This window comes from Mastomys coucha, unplaced genomic scaffold (genome assembly GCF_008632895.1).
Source record: "Mastomys coucha isolate ucsf_1 unplaced genomic scaffold, UCSF_Mcou_1 pScaffold20, whole genome shotgun sequence".
In the NCBI taxonomy this organism is placed as follows: domain Eukaryota; kingdom Metazoa; phylum Chordata; class Mammalia; order Rodentia; family Muridae; genus Mastomys; species Mastomys coucha.
The window spans coordinates 137,784,707-137,794,284 of NW_022196903.1; the positions used below are offsets into that span (position 1 = coordinate 137,784,707).

At 41.5% G+C, this 9,578-nt stretch overlaps 1 long non-coding RNA gene across 2 annotated transcripts; it reads right to left on the reverse strand.

Moving 5' to 3' along the window:
* Positions 1 to 646: 646 nt before the first annotated feature.
* LOC116098432 lies at positions 647 to 5,270 on the reverse strand. Of its 2 annotated transcripts, none has more exons than XR_004121848.1 (3): positions 5,061 to 5,270; positions 4,317 to 4,458; positions 647 to 1,156 (listed from the first exon to the last, which is right to left on the reverse strand). It is a non-coding gene; the product is annotated as an uncharacterized LOC116098432 (long non-coding RNA). The 2 variants fall into 2 exon arrangements; XR_004121849.1 differs by lacking the exon at positions 5,061 to 5,270 and adding an exon at positions 4,601 to 4,772.
* Positions 5,271 to 9,578: the final 4,308 nt, after the last annotated feature.

Here is a 9,578-nt window from a genome sequence, read left to right on the forward strand (position 1 = left end):
GATTAGTTCTCCAATAGACATTAAAGAAAACGGCATGTAGATGTAATGAAAAATGGTATGATTCTTTTAAAACTGCATTTATTCGTTTATTTTTAAAAAGTGTGTGTATGTGTGTGTAGTGCACGTAACTGCAGAGGCTTCCATGAATCTGGAGTTCGGGGTACTAGGAACTGAACTGGAGTTCCCTGCGAGAACACTGTATGCTCTTAACCACTGAACCATCTCTCTGTCCCCCATGATTCCTAGTTATGTGTAACAATGGCATTTGCCCATTTGGATTCTGGCCATAGGCTGGGGGACTGAGGAACACTGAGGACATTCTCTTTATGACGGGCTATGAGCATGCATTGCCATTTTGGTGAGGTGCTTCTTCAAACCTATGAAGTTCATTCCTGGTCTGTATCCTACACCAGAGTCCTCAGGGAGCCATCTGCTGCTGTTTTAGGTTATTGTCACCCAGTGACTCAAACCCCACACTCTTGTTGTCTTTGGTTTCGGTGGGTGGAAGGTGGGGATAAGTGGCACAGGGGTCTCTGTTTTACCTACTCCCTATTTAGTGTCCAATATGTCCCTTTGGTGTGGTATCTTCTAAGGCTTGACATGGTCAGTGTTTTATCACAACAATGGAAAGCAAGCTAAGACAGTCTTGGTTTTGACAATAATTATTGGCTATAGTTTAAACCATGCAAGCGTGTCATATTAATACAGCAAAGCATAAGAGGCAAAGACTATCATAGGTGCTGTGATACCATGTGACACTTGTGACACACCACGGTGAGAAACTTGAGTGACCCAAATCAAATGACTTGTGCAAGTGACACGGGAAGAACACATCACAGCCGATTCTGGCACTGGTTCTTAGTTATGTAGAGTCAATCTGTCATCGCAATTGGTTTTTTCTTTACTTTGTCAGTGTCAGCTGAGGAAGAGCAGCTGGTCCGGCTTCTCCATCAACTTCATCTCCATCAGCTTCTTCTCCATCAGCTTCTTCTTCATCAGCTTCTTCTCCATCAGCTTCTTCTTCATCAGCTTCTTCTCCATCAGCTTCTTCTCCATCAGTTTCTTCTCCATCAGCTTCTGATCTGATCATTAACAACATGACTCTCTCAGTTCTAGGCATAGTTTGAGGTTCTTAATACGCAGCAAATTCTTTTACCTTAGATAGAGACCAAGGTATAGTTAACAAGGGGTGGGTTATTCACAGCAGGCCTTAGCATGAAGAAGGCCATACATACCTCATACTGAGAATTATTTGATGATACAAAGATCTTGTTTAAGGACACTTTAAACTGAATATATGAGTAAGCAATGGTCTCCATATGTCTTCGACAAAAAAATGTGAACTCTAAAATATTAGCCCAGTATCCAGTTCAAACTCACTATTCCGAAAGACTTGGTAAAAATTAAAACCTCTTTCATAGGCATCTTGAGTTAATGTCCCAAAGCCACTCGATATTTTAATATATCTTTAATTAAGGTGATGAATATCTAATTTACCAGTTGAATATGGAATATAAATCAATAATTCATACAATTCTAGCAACCATTTCTATGTGTATGTTCTATTTCTCTCTTTCTTTGCTGTTTCTGTTATAGCTTTTTCCAAGCAGAAAAGAATTGTTTTACTTGGGTTGTGACTTCGAAGTTGAGGAGCAGGGAGAAATCCATTGTTGCATGTGGAAACTACTTCTCCTGAGATACAGATGTACACCTTGTTATCTAAATGAGAACAATCATTCTTAAAGCCTTGAGAACAGAGGCTTAGGCCAGAAACCCAATGGTTTGAAGGCAGAGACGGCACAAGAATGGACTAAAGCAGAGATGTAAATCTGTACAATTTCTAGAAAGAGATTTAACCTGTAAATTTTTAAAAACATGAACCTGTTAATATTTATAAGGAAACAAAAGGACCATCAAAGATTTATATACATAAATGTTCACAACAAAATTATTTATAAAGCAAAATTGAAAATTATTGACATGTGTAGTGAGAATATTATAATTTTACAAAGAAATAGATCAATTATTATACTTATTATATACCCAGACTTTAAAAAAAAAAGACATCGCCGGGCGTGGTGGCGCACGCCTTTAATCCCAGCACTTGGGAAGCAGAGGCAGGTGGATTTCTGAGTTCGAGGCCAGCCTGGTCTACAGAGTGAGCTCCAGGACAGCCAGGGCTATACAGAGAAACCCTGTCTCAAAAAACCAAAAAAAAAAAAAAAAAAAAAAAAAAAACAAAAAAACATTATCATCCCTTTTGTATGGAAGTCCATTTGCAGAGGTAAAAATCCCATTATGACTGTCTGACTTTAACCCTTTATTGTAAACTTACTATATTCCCAGCAGCTAACTATTCAACCAGAGACAAATTGGGCTAGATGATTGCTCAGCAGTGACAAGCATTGTTTGCTCTGGAAAAGATCTAAATTTGCTGCCAGCACCCATGTGTCTATACATAAATTTCTATAGCTAAAGTTTCAGGAACCCTAAGACTCTCTCCCACACGCAACACATATACAGTGCATCTCAATAGATCCAGACCAAACACTCATTCACACAGAACAAAATACATCTCAAAACATAACCATACAGGAACGTTTCAAAAAGATTTGCATTTATATTGTGTGCACACATGCAGGTGCATCTTCACTCATGTTTCTGGAGGCACTTACTGTCCATCTACCATGTAGGTTTTGGGTATCCATCTCACTGGCTCAATTTTTAATTAACTGGCTCTTTTCTTAAAAATGATACTCACTGTAAAGTTACTTGGAAACTATTAAGCTGAATGTCCCAATGTCTTCAGTTTTCCATTTATTTTGGAAATGTCTACTTTGGATCAAGTCTCTTCTGCTATAATAATGGCTTACCGGGTGGGACTCTGGTGGTCTAGAGCAGGTTGGGATAACTGGCAGCATATAGAACTATCACAAATTATTTTTAAAATGCCCACAATATTGGTTCAAGTAAAGGCATTTATTAAAACTAAACTCTCCAAGAGAATAGTCCTTACCCATTTGAAAACATCTAATAATTTGTTATTCTAGAAGTTAAAGTCTCTAGATGAGAAACTTTGGGAAAAAAGGCCTTTATATTAAAATGATGCAAAAATTGTTTTATACTCAAGTTTTTTTTTTTCTTTTAGAGTATTACCTTTGGAAAGGCAGAGTTAACAATACAGGTAACTTAAAAATGTGGCTATAAAGAACAGCTCCACACTCTTATTGATAAACCAATATATTATTATCATCATTATTATTAAAACCACTTGAATTCAGTCTTCAAATGTAACAGTTCTTTCAGAAAGACTTGAAGATGCTTTACAAATAAAGCATGTTGTCCATCATTTAACTTCATCTGTCATTTAAATACTGATTTTCCCCCCCTGGGAAAAATAAAAGAGAAAGTTGTGGCACTGTTTTGCGCTTGCTGTCAAGGATGTCTTTATTGTCATTCCAGAAGTTGTCTGTGTAATTTCCTCCCCCTTCATGGGATAATATATTGGCCTTCCTCATTCAGACAGAATAAAGCAGGTTACAGTGGTGCTACCCACCTCCCACATACAACTTCATTTCTATCAGGAAGGAGACAAAAGAACCTTTGAGAATTTAAAAAAAATCACTTTCTACTTCATTTCTCCAGTGTTCCTCTCAGTAGAACTTCCCAGGGGAGGGTGAATGGTAACTATGGTCCCAACAGTTTGGACTTCCTCTCAAAAGCCACTGTTTAGAAGTAGCCTTGCTCATGGGTGAAGGAAGGAGAGCGCCCCAGAGATAATCCACTCAAGAGCCATTTTCAGCGTGTCTTCCTGGATCTCAGTAGGAAGACCCCCACTGGTCACAGGGCAGGAAGACCCCCACTGGTCACAGGGCAGGAAGACCCCCACTGGTCACAGGGCAGGTTGCTTTCCTTCTTTGCCCCAATAAGACTTGTGTCTGGGTTGTTGAGTCCAACTTCTCAGAAAACTAAGAGTTAAAAGTTGCATCTATATTTCTGAAGGAAGATTAAAGAACATATACAAATTGCTTATTCACATTAGGATGGCAAATTTAGAAGTATGGCCTGGAAGAGCACTAGGGTTGTCCTGCTCTGGGGGTCAAGTTTATCAAGTTCAGTATCTGTCACTCAGTGATCTCAGCAATATTCCTGCTGAGGCTATTAAAGTCCTTTGTCATTTAAAATTTGTCAAGGAGTTGCTCTTATAAATAAGAATACTAAATATTTACAGAAAAAAATCAGTGTCACAATAATATTATTCAAAGTACATGCAACTAAGAGAATGAAATAAAAGCAAGAGACATGAATTATATTACCAGGAGCAGTCATCAGAGGAGACTTCACGCGGGGTGTTGACACCAAGAACCATGGGAAAATGGTTGCGTGATCTCATTAAGTTCATCTTGAAGTGCACTCAAAGAAACCCCAAGAGTTGAGTATTCCCCTTTTCTGTGAGAGCTACAATTTTTAAAAAGAAATAAAGAAAATATTTGTTAGTTTGTTTATTTGATGGCTAGAAGGAGAGACCATTTTTTAATCCATATTACTCCACACAGAGTGTGTCCTCACTAACCCTTCCTCTAAGGCCCTGTCTCTGCACCTTTGCTGTGCCTTGCCCATGGACTCAGCATGTCTACGTCCTGTCCTCAACAGGCAGCTTTAGGAAAAAGAATATATGAGGCTTTTCCTTCAAAACACACACAAGAATGATGCTACGACTACCACTACTACTACTAACTTCTATGACGACAACAACGTCATCGACGATGACTACTACTACTACTACTACTACTACTACTACTACTACTACTACTACTTATTCTTGGTGTGTGTGTGTGTGTGTGTGTGTGTGTGTGTGTGTGTGTGTGTGTAGTGGCCAGGGAAGAGGAGACAACATCAAATTAGTATTCAACATAAATGCCCAAGGCTTGGACATGACAGGATGAGAGATCTGTCAAACCAAGACCTCTGTTGTTGAAGTCCAAGGGTGTGTTCACTGTGTCCTTCAGCTTGCATGTTCCTTGTCCTCTTAAACTTTTAAGACAGCCTACTCTTGAAACCTGAAGCCTTAGAATATGAAGATGAAGGAGAGAAGACAGTTTCCTTCCTGGATGCAGTGTCTAAATCTAGCAATAGGAGAAGTTGTGTTCCAATATGAAAAGAAGGCCTGAAGCAAGAACTTGAAGTGCCCCCCAAAAGCTCTCGGGTGGGAGGCAGCATGTCTTTAATAGCAGTGCGTAGAGAAGGGTTGTCTGACAGGCGAATGGTTCTCCAGGGCTCTGACTCAATGGATGAATTCCAGTTGAAGCTGTGGGTCATTGGAAGAATGCCCTTTGGGTTCTATCGTATCTCCAGCAACCATTGTTGATTGTCTCAGACCAGGTGCAGAAAGTGTAAACCATTGCCTGAATTCACAAGCCAAACGAACCTCTTCTCCTGTACCTTCTTTGTCTCTGGTATTTTGTCATAGTGACAGAAAAAGAACTAGAGAAGGAAGGCTCTTCAAAAGAGAAAGTTCTCCGATGTTAATGCTAACCTGAGTGAGCATGTTCAGTCATTGTCCTTGGGGTTATGGAAAGGGCTTTTGTATGGAAAAATAAGTCTAGGAAGAATGGGGTTCCTGCATGGAAGTGAGATGGGTGGGGAGTGTGTCATCCATGTTAGCAAAGCTGCGATAGAAATGCTTGCTATAGTAAGTGTATGTGGAAGGGTTTTGACTTATAGTGTTATAGCTATTTTCTATAGATCAAAACACTCCTTCCTGTAGGGGGGAGAGATGCTCACGAGACTCTAGAAGCTCAGGAGGCCTCTCCCATGTTATAAGAGCATAAACAGTCACTGGGGCAGAGGAGACTCTTCAGTGGAGCTGCCTGCAGGGTGGGTAGGGAGCACCAGAGGTGGAGCTGCCTGTAGGATGGGTACGGAGCACCAGAGGTGGAGCTGCCTGCAGGGTGTGTAGGGAGCACCAGAGGTGGAGCTGCCTGCAGGGTGGGTAGGGAGCACCAAAAATGTCACTTTTAAGAGTTATCAACCATTTGGTCTTCAGACTCGCTTGACATTGAAGCTGCCTCTCAGTGAACTGTGATGCCACAGCCCCCCACATTTCTTCCTATAAGTAAGTGCAATAAACCTATTGGTTCTAATAAACCCTGACTTGGGTGTGATGGTTTCTTTGGTTCACGACCAGTGCTCTGTCTGCAGCGACTAGATATTCATTTATGTCTATCCAGGGCAAGTTATATAACATGAAGGTGTACAGATTTCAGTGTTTGCTTGTTTGTCCCCAAACCTTGGCTCATGTTGAGGTGGAACTCGTGGTGCTTATTGCACAGTGAGGCATAATTTCACCTAATGATAGCCGAAGTGAGGGAGACAGGACAGGCCAGAGTTAGAATAGCCCCTTCAAGGGCATCCTTGTGGTGAACAACTTCCTTCCTTTTAGGCCCCACCTCTTAAAGCTCCCCACTCACACTAGGTGACTACCAAGCCTCGGGGCGTACACCACATCCAAGCCTCGGGGTGTACAGCCTCGGGGTGTACACCACATCCAAGCCTCGGGGCGTACACCACATCCAAGCCTCGGGGTGTACACCACATCCAAGCCTCGTACACCACATCCAAGCCTCGGGGTGTACACCACATCCAAGCCTCGGGGTGTACACCACATCCAAGCCTCGTACACCACATCCAAGCCTCGTACACCACATCCAAGCCTCGGGGTGTACACCACATCCAAGCCTCGGGGCGTACACCACATCCAAGCCTCGGGGCGTACACCACATCCAAGCCTCGGGATGTACACCACATCCAAGCCTTGGGGCGTACACCAAATTCAAATTATACCAGGTAGCCTGATGGGGATTAAGTCAAGAAGGTTGCCTCCAAGCCTGGACTAATTATGTAAAAGTGCTACTAGCTGGCTGGGCAGGGACTCTTCAGGAACTTCAGGAGGCAAGTTGGCTTGATGAGCAGGTTATTGTTCCCTGATAGATTATAGAACTTAAGCAGCTCTCCAATCCTTTTATGAAATGGGATGGGAACCTGGGTCTCCTGGGCTGCCTGCTCATCGGATTGGCTTAGTCATTTAGGGGAGAATGGAGAAGAATAACTCTTGCTATGTGTGGTATGTCTGCCTCTCTCTCTCTGTCTCTCTCTCTCTCTCTGTCTCTCTCTGTCTCTCTGTCTCTCTCTCTCTGGGAACATAGTCTTTTCTTTAAGACTGTTGAGTAGAATAGTGTGCTATGTGGATGTTTTCAGATACTGACTGACAGACAAAGAAATAAGTAGGACAGAAGCCATTTTAGGAAGTAGTCAGATATGAACTCCAAGGCCATCTCTCTCTCTCTCTCTCTCTCTCTCTCTCTGTCTCTGTCTCTGTCTGTCTCTTTGTCTCTCTGTCTCTGTCTCTCTGTCTCTGTCTCTGTCTCTCTCTCTCTCTCTCTCTCTCTCTCTCTCTCTCTCTCTCTCTGTATGTGTGTGTGTGTGTGTGTAAGTTCCCATGCTGGTGTGGAGGCCTGAGATGGATGTCTGGAATCTTTTTCCACCTCTTTCATCCTAACTTAAACAGTTAAAGTCCTTCAATCAAACATGGAGCTTGTCAATTTGGCCACACAACCAGCTTCCCTGCCCACCTTAGCATTTATGTTGGGTGCCTGAGATTTGAACTCTGGTCTTCTGCTTGCACAGCAGGTGTTTTAACCATGGAGCATTTTTTGGAGATAGTGTCTCAGTGTGTCACTTTACCTGGGCATGGAAGGGTCTAGGCTCAAAGGTCAGGCCTCAAGTCACTGACAACAAACACAAACCAGCACAGCTTGGTGTACTGTTTGCTGCGAATCTCTTCCTTGGTGCATAGTGCTCAGGGTTGACGTTGACCCTCAGAGGTGCTAAGCAAGTGCTGTACCACTGAGCTACATCCCAGCCAGCACTTGGACTTGTCGTTTCTCGTAAGGACCACCCCTTCCCTCTTCTCTAGTTCAGCTTTTATTTTCCTTTAATGCTTATCTTTTGCATCACTTACATATCTCTTATATTAAATATTATTGCCTTTGCCTTTATGAGGATTTTATGCATTTTAAGCCGTGAGAGAATACAGAATATTTGTCTGCCTTTTCAAGTTTTCCAGCTTGTCTCACCATATCCCTTCCTTTGCAGGAGTGTGGCTCTTCATTGTGGTTTCTGAGCACTAAGTAACAGGAGTGGATTTCAGTATTTCATTCAGAAGCAATGCTACACATATCCTGTTTAATTTCCCACAGTGTACAAATTTGTCAAATAAGCCGTTAGGACAGCTAGACTTGCATTTGGGATCTGTCTAACTTGTCTCTATAGATGTACGTCGTGACTGCGCTTGTGTGCAGGGCATGGCCTCGTGTGCTCATTTCTACCCTTCCCTGTTTACCAGCAGGAACCTACCTGTATGGTGAGGCTCAGATTCTGTTTTATGCTTTTCTAAATACAAACGTCAGTGCTCATCACATTTACCTTCTGAGGAGTTTTGCTCTTCTGGAATATGGTTCGTCTATCCTGCATATCTTGCTGTTTTCTCTACTGTCTCTAAAATATAATCTTAAGGACCAGGCTGGGTGCTACATGACTAAAAGCTAAGCATAATCTCGACATTTCTGTATGTCACTATATCACTGGCATGCAAGCACTATGTAATGAAACCTAATCTCATACACAAAAACAAAGCAAATTTAAACGACTTCATTTTTTTCAGCTTTCTCTAGTTCTATTAGGAGATTAGCCTTTCAATGCCTATTATGTACTATTTGAAAGGAGATGCCTCAGTCAACAGAAAAATAATTTTAATTTTCATCTGAACTCTTTTATCACTTACAATTCTGGTTCATTAATAACTTTCCTACGCTTTGCTTAATGTTGCTTAACGTCTGTTGATCTTACTTCCTTGCAAATTACAAATTTAGAGTGAAGGAATATTGTCTTCTGTCTTGTGTAGACTCATCATAATGAACATTAATTAAAAGCCAATTTGAAACATCCGATAGTTGAAAACGCTAGTCTATGGGACATGATAAATATTCATCATAATACATTTCTTCCAGCTTTATCCTTGAAAATCCCCCTCTAATCCATATATCCTGTTATCTATTCATATGTGTACCATCTCTCTTCAGACCCCCTGCAAATTGTCTTTATGAATCTCTGCAAGAGGAATGACAGAGCAAAGCGGGTGGGAAACACATCTGCAGCTCGTGTCACTCTGTTTACAGAAAGCATGGCTCCCTGCATTGTTTCTGAGCCCTTAAGTGTGACATACATCTGCGAATTTGAGACAATGCAAGGATGGTTTCCCACTGTAAACTTTCAATTAAGTAGTAAGAGGGTTCTAATCCTGGCTCTCATGTTTTCTCTGTTTCAAAAATAAAAGCTCCATCTGTTTAGTGATTAGAATTTCCAAGATCACTCTGTACACATGCATGCATGTGCACATGTGCATGTGTGCACAAACACACATATACACAAACACTCACACACAAACACACATACATACAAATACACATGTACACACATACACATTCACAAACATACATGCAAACACACATATACAGATA